The sequence below is a fragment of the Dicentrarchus labrax genome, unplaced genomic scaffold (assembly GCF_905237075.1).
Source record: "Dicentrarchus labrax unplaced genomic scaffold, dlabrax2021, whole genome shotgun sequence".
Classification (NCBI taxonomy): domain Eukaryota; kingdom Metazoa; phylum Chordata; class Actinopteri; family Moronidae; genus Dicentrarchus; species Dicentrarchus labrax.
In genome coordinates this window covers 28601372-28614660 of record NW_026136713.1, presented here as the reverse complement: position 1 = coordinate 28614660, position 13289 = coordinate 28601372, and the positions used below count along the sequence as shown (strand labels likewise).

At 41.6% G+C, this 13289-nt stretch overlaps 1 protein-coding gene across 2 annotated transcripts in view; it reads right to left on the bottom strand.

Annotated features, from left to right (window-relative positions):
* ankrd50 (ankyrin repeat domain 50) overlaps window positions 1-13289 on the bottom strand; it is a 37264-nt gene that overhangs the window by 6250 nt on the left and 17725 nt on the right. The window lies entirely within an intron of this gene.

Genomic DNA, 13289 nt, shown 5'->3' with positions numbered 1-13289 from the left:
GCTTAGAACACATATAATGGTTACTATACTCTGACAAAAGATTACATTTTTTTAGACTATCCAATTGGGTTGATTGGCCATTCAACACATCCACTGACTGAAGAAGTTATTATAACTTAATCAGCAGGAGGAAATCTAAGTCAGGGTCTGAAGATGTACAAGAATCACAATGGGGGGGAGCAAGGAAGCCATCATTTCCATGCCTGTAGCACATCAGTAGTGTGCAAAACATCTCTCTAGTGCCTCACTTGTTATCGTGCTACATGCTCCCAGCACAGACCTTTAGAAATCCTTCTGAAATAAATAAATAATCACAGTGGGTCTCAATGAATGATCTTTAATGGGAATTCCTGTCCGAGACGTGGAAAAATGGCTCCATAATGCCCTCGGCTAATGGGCATTAAGTGAACTTTCCTCCATGTTAAAACAGTCTCATGGTCTGTTTGGCCACCAGCCCGAGGGAAAGGAGAGGATTTTTGCATACTTATATTTACAGTTCCCATGGTTCTCGGGGGTTACTGGGACAGGAAAAACATGTCACCAGAGGTTCTTCCAGTGTTACTGACATACTGAATTTTACAATGACTAACAGGCCTCCAACTATGGGAAAAGCAGTTGCATTCCTCTCTCTAAAAAGCTTCCTTTATATCCTGCTGAATGCAGACTCATTAATGTTGACCTTTTTAAAGTAAGGTAATTAAAGATTTTAATTTTAGGCATCTCATTACTGACTGAACATTTTATGTACCGGCAGGAAACTACTCTTAAAAAGGGTTTTGTTGAAAAGAATCTACAAAATTTAGCACCAGTACTTTTATCTTTAACAGTTAACTGTGATTGCTTTGATTATGTAACACAACTTTTCCCTGTACATAATATGAATCAGACTCTGTCACCAAGCCCGAGGCAGTGCTCTGTTCATCTGACTGCTATTGTGTGGGTAGAAAAGGCTGTGAAATCTTACTCCACGCAGGGCCAGTGCTCACCACACCTGGGATCCAGATAACAAACCTGATAAGTTTAACCAGAGTTCCCAAGCAGATACTGACAGTTTGGGCAACGGATCCTAGTAAACAGAAGGAGCAGTGGGTTTTCTTTATCATCTGCTTCATAGTTTGTTTAAGATAAGCGTGCCTCCTCCACTAATTGTGCCTCACAATAATCTCCTTATACTTTGTCCTTGAGGACTTCATTATGTTTAAAACTGTGATAAAACAGATGAAATGAAGGCATTCACACCTCACATACATACTATGTTTAATTACATGTTTTGATATATTTTATGCAGAAAAATAAGAATCTGAGAAGCGCTTATTTTCATTCTAACAAATCATTCTCTTAGGTCGGACTTTGTTATGGGCACAAATTACCTACCATTAAATATTTTACGACCGAGCTACTCACCCCAGATTAGCAGGGGATATGTTTTTGGGCTCTGTGACTTTACTGTAATAGTGCATAAATGGACAGGAAGTGAAACAAAACATGAGAATATTCATGTCCACAGATTTTAATTGAATGTATGACAGGAGGCAGCTGTGCAAACAGTTTCAATTAATAAAGCTGTAAAGTATCACTCCCCAGCATTATAGCATATAACTGCCCAATCGTTACAAAAACTCAATGACCCTAACCCACTTTCAGTCTGTCATTGTTTTCAGTGAGCGTGTGCATTTTCCACCCTCCCTTCACCCTCTTTTCTCCAGCTCGGCAAGTCAGTGACATTACAAGAGAGACAGATACACAGTAAGCATGCTTAATAGCTATAGATACGTAAAAACACTCAAGCACCTCTATCTTTGAGTACAAAAAAACACTAAAGATGTTGTGTGCATTCAGAACCTTTGCTCTAAAGCCTCTCTGGTGACTCATTTTGACAGAACCATGGGAACAATTGTAATTTAAATCGTGACTCTGGCAGTGGATTCTTTCATCAAAAGATACAGAACCATTTGAAAGTACCTAATGATCCTAATGTGCATTCCTGTTCTCGGTGTACTCACTAGTCCTCCGGCTCAAACTTCAAGCTTTAAAGATCAAATTTCAGTCTATCATGCAATCAGAGGATTTCTCACTCCTCCTCTCCTTATTTTTTCTAGCCTTAATGTTCTTTTGTTCAACTTAAAAGGCCAAACTAGCTTGTGTACATGCTTCCTTTACCCTTATATTGGTGTTGTCTAACTCTGCCAATGCACAATCACAAGTGCCTCAACTGACACACTCATATAGTATCAAATTTGTATTAATGCTTTAAGACAGACATCTGTTGTGTGTGACTCTCTGTGCGTGCCTGCCCCCCCAAAACGTCACTGACTGGTCCTCCTACTCTTACTGGACCCAATCCTTCTTTGGACATTCTGGGTTTGCTCCAGTTTGGACAGGAAACCCACTAGCTGAGAGGGGGAAGAGGCCATTGAAGGGGAAAAACAAGGGAAAAAAAGAAAGAAAAAAAATAGACTTCAGGGGACCAAGAAGAGAAACTATTTTTCATCCAGCCAGTGATTTTGGCAAAGTGTGACATTTAATATTTTTTCTTGATGTTGATTTGTTCTATTCACTGAGGGGACTAAGAAAAACATTGAGTGTGCATTACGGCCCAATTCTGGAGATGTTACTCTATCATGAATATTTTCTCAGGGGAACAAAAGAAAAATGCTTCTGTGCTGTAGTTTATGATAAACAGTTTCTCCTACATTCCACGCTCACTGACACACCAATTATGAAGATACAGTGACTAGGAAAGCTGGAGGAGGGAGGAGGAGACAGAAATTTGACTGCAGCCACCATGAAATAAAGCACTTGCCTGGATAAAAAATTTCTATATGCAAGAGACAAGAAGAAGAAAAAGAACCAGCAAGAACCTCCAGTCAGAACACAACAAAAAAATACATTATCTTTGAGTTGCTAGAAGAAATTTCCACTTTAGTCATCAGCAGACATCACTTCATATGGCTTGGATGTCCACTGTGAAGTCATAGCATTATTACTGCCCTACTCCTGCAGATAAAGCACTAAAAAAAACCACAGGGGGAAAGTCATCCAACCTGCATCTGATGACTGCGGTGTAACAGGAACTACTATTAAATACTACACAAGAATGCAAGAACTTTCATTGGCTACAAATGTCCAAATGCCTTCCAAGAACCATTTTCTTTTCTTTCCAAAACCTAATAGTCATGAAGGCCTAGGTTTTGCACCATTAGTTAAGTGGGCTACACAAACTGTAGCTGAGTATTGTGTGTGTTCAGGCTTTTTATGTGTGTGTGTGTGTGTGTATGTGTGTGTGTCTCAGAGAGAGAGAGAGAGAGGATGGTTCAGAGTCTGAACAAAAGCGACTGCTAAACAAGCAACAAATGACACATTCATCAGGGTGAGGGATGCAGCTCCCGAGTACAGGCCTCTGAGCCAGCTGCTGCTCGTTACAGAACTGGATACCAGCCACAGGAGACAGAGCCCCGCGTACAAAAGAGGGACTGTTTGCCTTCTAGATTAATTTTTCAGATGACAAACGAGGCAGCGTGTGTGCATACGTGTTGAGAAATAAGAGGTCCGAGCTCATCAGCCCGGGATTTCAGAGGGGCAGCTTCTCTGATTCGGCACGTTCTTTTTTGCGAGACACCATCTTAGGTCATCTGATCCATAAAGAAAACAGAAACCCAAGCCTCGCTGCCCTCTCCTCAGGCTCTCCAGTAAACCCGCGCTCGACAAACGTCTGTTCGACAGCTGCAGCGTTCCCGGCTCCAAAAAACACGAGAGCGCCAACCTCCTAAACACAAGTATGTGGATGAGAGTCAGCTCCAACGGTCTGCAAACAACAGTCCTTTGAAAAGAGTGCTGCTGTTTAATCTTTGAAAAATACATTCCTCGTTTGATTATTTGCACTCTCTAATTTCTACTCTAACAGACGAATAGAGATAACACTTTCTATTTTACCTTGGATGAATGTGGCTTATTCACAAGTGAGCAAAGACAAAGCCGGGCACAGAGAAGCTTTGACTCTAATGGGGCACTAATTCAACTGTGCAAAGATAACTGTTGCAGGAGAAAATCATTTTAGATTAGCAGCTACATTTTATGTGCGCTGTATATTTCCTGCCGTGCTAAACGACCACCAGGTGAGACACCGAAATGATTACACTTAAACAATTAATTCATGTTACGCTAGAGGCAAAGCACATGAAAAAACACTCCTGCCCAAACACGCCTCTCGCTGGATTTCAAACGGGTCGTGAGAGGGTTTCCAGTCAAACCTGTTGTGGTGCAACTGAGCAGAGCCGCTGAGGTGAGGGGTGGGGCAAAGAGGAATACATTTAAGACACTGAAGCCCTTTTCAAACCTGGAGTACTTAACATTGCTGCCTTCATCAGCAGCTATGTGCTAGTTATGATAGCTTGGAAGGAAAGTGTTCTCTCACCGGCTGCATTGCTGATGGACTTCAAAACTTATTTTGCCGCTGAGCCCTCAATTAATGACCATTAAGAGCATGAGGGATGCTCGCTCCTGCTTCTAACAATGTATGGATACATTTTCACATCACTTTTATAATATAATGCTAATGATAGTGAGTTCTGTTGCCCGTTTTATAAGCAAGCAAGCAACACACTGTTAAAACAAGCACTGAATGACAAGATGATAAGTTGGGATGCAGTTGGCATGAATGAACACTGGAAATTTGTTTTGGGGAAACAAGCTTTTATAGACTGATCTGATATAAGATTGATCTCCTCAACGCCTTAAAATTGGCACTTTCCAAGTGTTTCTTAGTTTATTAATGGACCAGTGTGTAGGATTTAGTAGCATCTAGCAGTGAAGTTACAGATCTCAACTAATAAACACTGCTAGTGTCTGTTTTTGACAACCTGGGAATGAAAATGGGCTGTGAAGTGGGTGCGAAATTCTCAAAAAAAAAGACGCTATCTAAAGCCAGCCGTTCTGGATTACTGTAGAAATATGGCGGTTAAACATAGCCGACCCACTCCCTCAGTAGATTAAAAACAGCTCTTTCTATGGTAAAAAAAAAACACAATGATTCTTATTTTCAGGTGATTACACACTAATGTAAAGAATTTTATATTCCATTTCTGCCGAAGTTACACACTGGAACCTTTAAGCCAACAGCACTCAATTCAGACTTCTTACATTAACGTGACCAAGGTGTTCATTCAGACATGTGGGAGCTTTACAGCAGGGCCCATCTTTTCAGGTGCAATCTGTTAAAGCCATCAAACCACCTGCACGAGAAGTAATGCATTCATCTTATGAGCATCTATGCAGAACGCACTAGAAAAAGGGTTTTTTTTCCTAACAAGCAAAGTTCCTGTACACATGATTTTGAATGACAGGAGCTCATTAAGATGGTGACAAGAAGAGAGTCATGAGGCTGTGCACCTGGTTACATGTGTGTGCCTTCACTCACTGCATCCCATAATGGATATCTACTCTAAGAGAGTTGTCACTATATATCACAGAGCTTCTTGCAGCTGCACAGATGACTGGAAATTTCATCCAAGTGAAGAAATTCCAAAAGAGAACTGAAATAACAGAGTGTTAAGCCAGGAATACACAGATCAAACAGCACCAACAGTACAGGAATAGTATGAACTTCATTCAAGCGTTACAATTTTCTGTAATGGGGGGGGGAGTGGGGCTTGTACAGCCAATAATCACACTTTTCATGACACACTGCCCTTTTTATTTTTTGCTCTTAAGTTTAAAAGGTTACATATTTAAACAGGTTCCATAATCCTTCCCGATAAATGCTCGCTTGTCAACCTAAAATAACTAATTCTTTTCTGAAGATACAAGTTTTTAGTCTTCATGGTGGCAGTAAGCTGGTGTGCTTAAGTTCCCTGCCCCACACAGGATCACATTTCCTCAATTTCTGCCTGTGTTTTTGTTCATCATTAGACCAGCTGACCTCCCTGTGACCTCATTTAGTCCCACCAGCACGTTTCCATTCACCTGTACAACCTGCGACTCAGTCTAGCATGTCAGTGGTGTTTTATTAGCCATCAAGTCAAACAAGCCATTATCTGCCATCAACGTGCAGCGCCAGGAAGGCCTGGAACCATTTTGGAAAGATTTCGCAGGGATATGTCCAAACGACTGTTTCAGCACGAGGTAAAGCTGTGGCAGCTTCATGTGGAATCAGGTACTTGCAAAGTCATCCTTGGCATCCAGGTCAAGAGGCAGTGTGGCATAAAAATCCCCTGTCTTTACTTAACAGGCCTTTACCCCTGCAGCAGAAACATCCAAAAACATGCCAGGAATTCCACGGCATTTATTCCCAACTAAAGTTAAATTAAGAGTTAATTTAAATACCCTTCAATTAAAGCAAGTTGTGCTCTGTGCTACAGCCTTGAAAATCTCGAGTCTATAAAAATTTGGCAGTGGCATGCAACATACCAAAGGGCATCACCTCAGAGGGAGAGAGGCCAGCCGGTTCGTCCGCCATGATCAGAATCATGTTACTGCAGTGCAGCACCCAAGGTGTTATAGATACAGACACGGTAGACCTGTAATTTGCCTGGCTGTCAGACTGCATGGTGGTAAATTACAGTATTCAGTGAGGATTATGGTCTTCAGCTCATCCAAAGTGAGGATCAACATGCAGCCTCGCAGACGACAACTCATACATGAATACGGACCTAAATCAGCTTGTCTGTGTAAGCCAATTTCAAGAACGGGGGAGGTAAGCTAATTAAATATGTCGTCCTTGCTCTTGCAGCCCCAGCGTCGAGGCACAGAGGCAATCAATACTGAAAACTCCAAGAAGAGTGGACAGAGAGGGCTTTTATTATGCTTTGGTAGCAGGAGACATTTGTCGAATGTGCTCTTTGGTTTAGTGTTGTGCGATGTAGTCTCTCTGGTGAAGGCCACAGCACGGCCAAAATGTTTTGGAATTGGTTTTTCTTTCTTTTAAATATTAAATGAAGACTTGATCCTTCCCCTTTCAGTCCTGAAAATGTTCTTGGCGTCCAATCTCTCATAAAACTTTTTTTTATTTCATAGTTAAAGTTTCAAATTCCTCTGTTGCATTCGTACAAATACACATCCAATCGTCTAAATGATGCCGCAAAATGTCATTTACTGGAGAGTCAGTGAGCGGAGCAGTCTTTGTCTCTCTTGAGGGAGCATTCCACGGCCCAGAAGAAATAAACCGTCCTCGCTGCTTTACGACTGTGTTTGTGTTGTCAGTCGGCCAGAAGATCTCGCGGCCCCTCCAGTGAGGTCTCACATTTGATCAAATAGAAAGTATACAAAAACACACATCCAGGGAGATGTTAAGAGTTTTGTTGACCTTTTTTTTGCGTCAGATTCACCCGTGGGCCTCGGGACAAAGGGCTGCTCAGAGTGGTGGAGGAGGGCGCATACTTTAAACAGGGCTGCTCTTTTCATTTGTGATCATTGGTGGTAAATCAGTTCTGTTGCTTGGCGGGTAAAGAAAGCTCCATTCACGGCGGGGCAGAGTGGAGGTGGAAGATGTGGTTCAAGTCCTTGCCAGGGTGGGCTACCCTCTCTCCAAAGAGACCCAAATACAGGAAACAAAAACACGGACCCACCCCAGAGTCACATAATTTCCTGAAAGCCTTTATTATACAATGGCCGTGGAATTTGCAATGACTTATCTGTGTGCTGTGGGGTATGGAAGAAGTCCTTTTGGGTAAGAAACTCAGAACATGGGCAAATTTAGGAAGGAAATGAGTAAACCCCTATCAGCATGCCTTGCAGGATGAGTGTCTTCTTAAAGAGGCCACATGCTCCTGTAACATTCCTCAGACTGAGCCAGGAATATAACCGTCTTAATTACAGCTGTGAATCATAACTAAGAGGGGCTTTTATGTGTGGTTAGGTGTGTGTGTGTGTGTGTGTGTGTGTGTGTGTGTGTGTGTGTGTGTGTGTGTGTGTGTGTGTGTGTGGCTTGCTGGTACAACCCCACAATGCCTGCCAAGTGCTCCCTGTGACCAACTGGAAGAGCAAAATTGGGAAAAGAATAAAAGAAATAATGTATTTTATGATGGTGGAAATCAATCTAATTGAAGTTGCTGTAACCCTGCAGTACAGCAATGTGGTTGTTCACAGAGAGCCATTATCTTTCACGGCTCCAGTAGCACCACCGATACCGTATTATTACAACTACTGGCACTGCAGTTTGACAAATCCATGCATGCTGCATCCTTCCTCATCCCTCGCTCATGTTGGCTCAAAATCCTAAGTACAGCCTGCACGAGGTTGTGTTTTGTGTTTCCTTTAAACTGGGCTGCATCATTGTCATCTACCTACTCGTGTATTCACGGATTAGTCACAACATGCTTCCACATGGGGGGAGAGATTTGAGTGGGAATACTCATTATCTCAGATCTTATTACACATGCATTATACTTTTATGGGGATGCGTTCTTATTGTAAAATAGCCCTCTTGTCCCCTGTTTTTAGGTACTTATTTAGCTAACAATGTGTCATATGGCTGACAGAACTTGAGTTTCATCTGATAGGCAAAAATGGAGAGATGAGGGGAAAAGAGAGGACAAAGAGACGAGGAATGACATCCCCCTTTGTAATGTGTGTCAATCTTTGAGGTGTATTACTTGAACATAGTTATTTGTCACTTTTACTTATTCATTCAAAGCTCAATCATTGCAGTCAGACAATGTAGAGGGTTCTGATTTGATGAGTGGATTAAATACTGAATATACTGTCAATCCCAAACTCTACCTCTCTGTTTAACCTATTTCCATATATTTCTAGAACTTGTTCCACAGTAATGTAATCATAGTGCTGTGGCTGTGACCTTGCATGACTTACTGGCTGGATGTCACAATTCATGTAAACAGGTTATTTCTGCTTCTGTACTTATTTAAAGCTCTGGATACAAGCATAATTTAAATTGGTAGAATTTATAAAGAAGGAACAATGAAAAAATCATAGTTGTACTGAATGGGTTCTTTTTGATGAGATGTACTTAGATTTTAGTGAGGCTTGTGCTTCACTGAGGATATTTGTCATTCTCTGGGGCAGGGAGGCCTCCAGAGGTTTTACTGCAGTTAATTTGCAAGATTTCAATGAAAATAGAAATACTGAACATGTAATGTGGTTTATCGAACTCACATTTACATTTTTAAGTGAGCTAGTGTAATTATTTCTGGAATTATGCATGACTGATTCTTTTTTAATTAACTTTTAAATGTAACGTTCCCCCTGCAGTACTCCAGAATACCCACAGGGGTACACTAGCCCCATTTGAGAAGTTAAAGAGCTAAAATAGATAACATCCTTAATATCACAGAGACTTTAGTTGATGTACAGATTGTAGCACATTACCACCCACACACTGACCAACCTCCTCTCATCCCTCACTTAGCAAATATTTATCCCTGTATATGTGCTGAAACTCATACTCTTTCCCTCCATGCAGTACTCCCCTGCTACCCCTAGGAGAGCGCCTATGCATACTCACTACTTGAGAAACAGTGACTTTGACAAGCATACACCATAAACAATATTGGGCAGATGGTAGCCATTACAGTTCAGTGATGCCTCCACACGATAAAAAGATCACACACTAGGCTGGATCAAACGCTATGAGGGGATTATGATTACAATTAGTCTGTAATTATTTTAATGAGGCCGTAAGCAAAGTGATTTTTTGGGGAAAACAATGCAAAAAAACAAAAAGGAGAGTCTTCAAAAGCCCCAGAAATAAATTACATTTCTGCTTTATAATATATTAAATAGGGCTCATTTTGGCAGTTGAAAAGCTATAAGAGGCATTTCTGGGTCAGCACAAAAAGTTCTGTACAATTTTAAGAAATCATCACCTTTAACAGCCTCGTACGAGTAAGAAAATGATGAGAGTCTGAGGTATGAGCTGCTGAAAAAGAGAGAAAATAGTCTGAGAGGCTGTTTCTATTTAAACGCCCAACCCCCTGTCTCCCACCTCCACCCCGCCCTCCCGTTCCCCTTTCCCTTGCTCTCTCCCTTCTGCCGGAGGCCTTGTTAAATTGGCACAGATTCTGCCCGGCTCCCAACCAAAATCGCTGCCTAAGTGTTTCCACTCCGCTACCCCTATCGTGGCCTTACAGTAGCACAGCACACACTGAGGGGGTATGCACAGCAGAGGCAAGCTTCTCGCCATAGGTCTGCTGTCACTTGGGACGTGAAGATCAGCACAGACATCAGCTTTCAGTCCGAGTACTGCTGCTTATTTACATCATTTCAAAGCTAATACATGAGGACTGAGGCTTAATCAGAGCTGAGTGATCATATATTGTGAGTCACCCAGAGGGATACTCTGCAAAATTCTTGTACTCCTCCTCACAAACAGAACAGCCTTTGTTTGTGAGGCTTTAGCCGAGCGGATGCGAGCGAGGCATTCTGCTGCACAAGTCAGAATGCCTCCTTCTTCCTGCTCGGTCTCAGAGGTGTTGAAAACTTCCCAAAGCACATTCCTCTCCGAGACAGACACAAGGAATAACAGTTGAGCAAGGAAAGAGGAATTCAGGGTTTAGCTCCTGGGGACGAAGTCATCTCTTTTAGTAAAAAAACAAAACAAAAAACATTCCAGCTGATGCAGAAAGTATGTGACAGACTCCAGTCAATTAAGTACAAATCAAAGACAAGTAGAACAAAAGGATCCTAAATGCTTTCGGAAATCTTAAAAACATCTACTCTTACAGCAACTTCTCTGCAAAATGACCTTCTGGTTAAAGGTCACTCCTCAAACTTTATCGACACTATATTCACATGACCACAAAGTTCCCATCACCGCAGACCAGAGTATACTGGGAAACCCACACAACCTCCACCCCAGACAAAATAGGCCGCTCGTATAAAATAGGAGTTGGCTTTGCACAGAGCATGAAAGTGGAGTCTTTTGGCAGGTCACTGCCATCTCTGACTTGTAAACAATATGGAGGGTATTTTTAGGGGACACTTGGCCTCAATTTGATACTCTGAAGTCCTTTGGTCTATTTTAGGTCCAGTGCCGCATGAATAAGAAGCATTGACACTGCTGTATTCATAATAAGGCGCACAAACTAATGGAGGACAAGGTAAGTGGGTGAATGTGTTTGTGTCCAAGCCTTGTATGTGTTGGGGGGGGGAGCCAGTCTAGCAGAAGAATTTCCAGTGTTGAACTGAAAGCGGAAGACTGAATCTAGACAAAACAAAGACGCTGCTAAAAGCAATGGAGGAAGGCCAAGGCTGTAGGTCTGTAGGAGCATCTCAATGCACAAACTCAAAGGACCCGGTGAAACGCTGAAATAACGAAAGCATTAAATCTAGAACAGCGTGTTCATAAACACAGTGACAAAGGCAATTCTAAAAGGAAAAAAAGGGAAAACAAAATCACATATGTCCTTCACTTCTCTCAGAAGGGGGCATCGCATCTGATGGGAGAGTTTGGCTCTGTTCCTCTGTTCAAAAGAGTGTCGTTTTTTAAAACCGATTGCTGGGCAATTGGAATAAAAGCTTGACAAAAGCTTGGCCGTCATCAAAGAGGCAGTAAAAGGGGAAAGAGATGAGAGCCAGTCCAAAAAAAAGAGAAGAAAAGAAAGAAGATAACTGCTGTTTATCAGATTGTTCCAAGATGAAATTCCCTTCAAACCATATCAAAAACAAAAAGAACAGACAGCTCATCAGCTACAGCAACATAAGAGGAGAAAAGGCAAATAGGCAATCACAGAACTCCCTGAGATACTCTGAAGTAAGTTACAGATAAAAATTTCCCATTAGCATTTTACATCCGTGGCATATACGGCTATATATTCCCCTGGTGACTCCACTGTCAACTTTATGTGCAACTGCAAATAAAATCTTTGATTTAAATCTATGGTTCAGCAGAGACACAACAGACACACACACACACACACACACACACACACACACACACACACACACACACACACACACACACACACACACACACACACACACACACACACACACACACACACACACACACACACACACAAAATACGATTGAATGCAAATTGCTTCTGAATGGAAATCAAATATAAAACTTATTTTTCATCTGTGTTGTCTGTGGGCTAAAAACTTTTGGAAAATGCTGTGAGGATGCTTTATAGTACACTCTGATACCGATCCAGAATCTAATCTACCACAGGCACCTACGTAGAGCCTTTGATGTTAGAGGAAAGCGTGGGTGGGCATGTCTCTGCGATTATGAAGTGGGCAGCATTGCATCACAGTTGGTTTGTTGAATTAGACTCATGACGCCCACAAAAGACTCAAAGTGAGTTCTGGTGTCCTAAAACCCGACCCCCCCCCTTCAATGTCACTGTCAACACCGTTCAGATCTACACTCATCTAAACTACACTTACACCACTCTGACGCCTACACTTAAGATTTCACTTAATCCCTAACACTGCACCCAATCATTTACAACCTACTTTCAAACTACACTGTTGAGTTAAGATGTAAACACATAACAGTCACTCTAATGAGAGACAGCTGCTCTGATAATGGTGAAATTATACCCAATCAATACACAAGTGACAACCATTTTAAGAGACACCGAGTCTGAAAATCCCTGCTAGTGACCTCTTAGATCCATGTGGCTCTTTACTCTGAACTGGACCACAGTAGTTTGAACCAACTGATGGATGCTCCCTTCCTCACAGCTGCATTCACTCTATCTGAGCTATAAATATAACGTTACGCGCCTTTAACACAGGAGCCCAGACATTGGAAACAGTATAAAAATACTAAATTTGATTAAACCCAAACTGGTGTTTTGCAATAAATGATGCCATTATGCAGTTATATATTTGGACTTGGGCATCATACAGGGTCCTGTTTGGCTGCTCTACACAATGCAGCAGCTTCGAAACTTCTATTAACTTTGCACCATTCCTACATGATGACACACAACATGAGCCACGCCACCTAGAACAGTGGTTCCAAACCTAGCTCCCACAAGGGGTCACCAAAGCGTCACGGTGGGTTTCAAGACCATCTTGATTTTTAAGATTTGTAAGACAACTTTAAAAATATATACAGTTGGCCTGTATCTCCAGAAGCCTATTAAGTAGTTGTGAATGTTAAACAAAAGTTAAATAATGCACGATACAGACAAAATTGTATAAAAAGTTCCTAAAAATATCAGGCAATCTCATCTCTGGAGCAATACTCACAGGAAATAATCTGCTTGAAATTCATCCAAATCACTCGTTTTACATAAACCTCCTGCTGTTACTATATTCACTATCTGGGTTCATTGAACAGTTTATCAGTTGTTCTCTAATGTTATTGAATATAATATGAAATA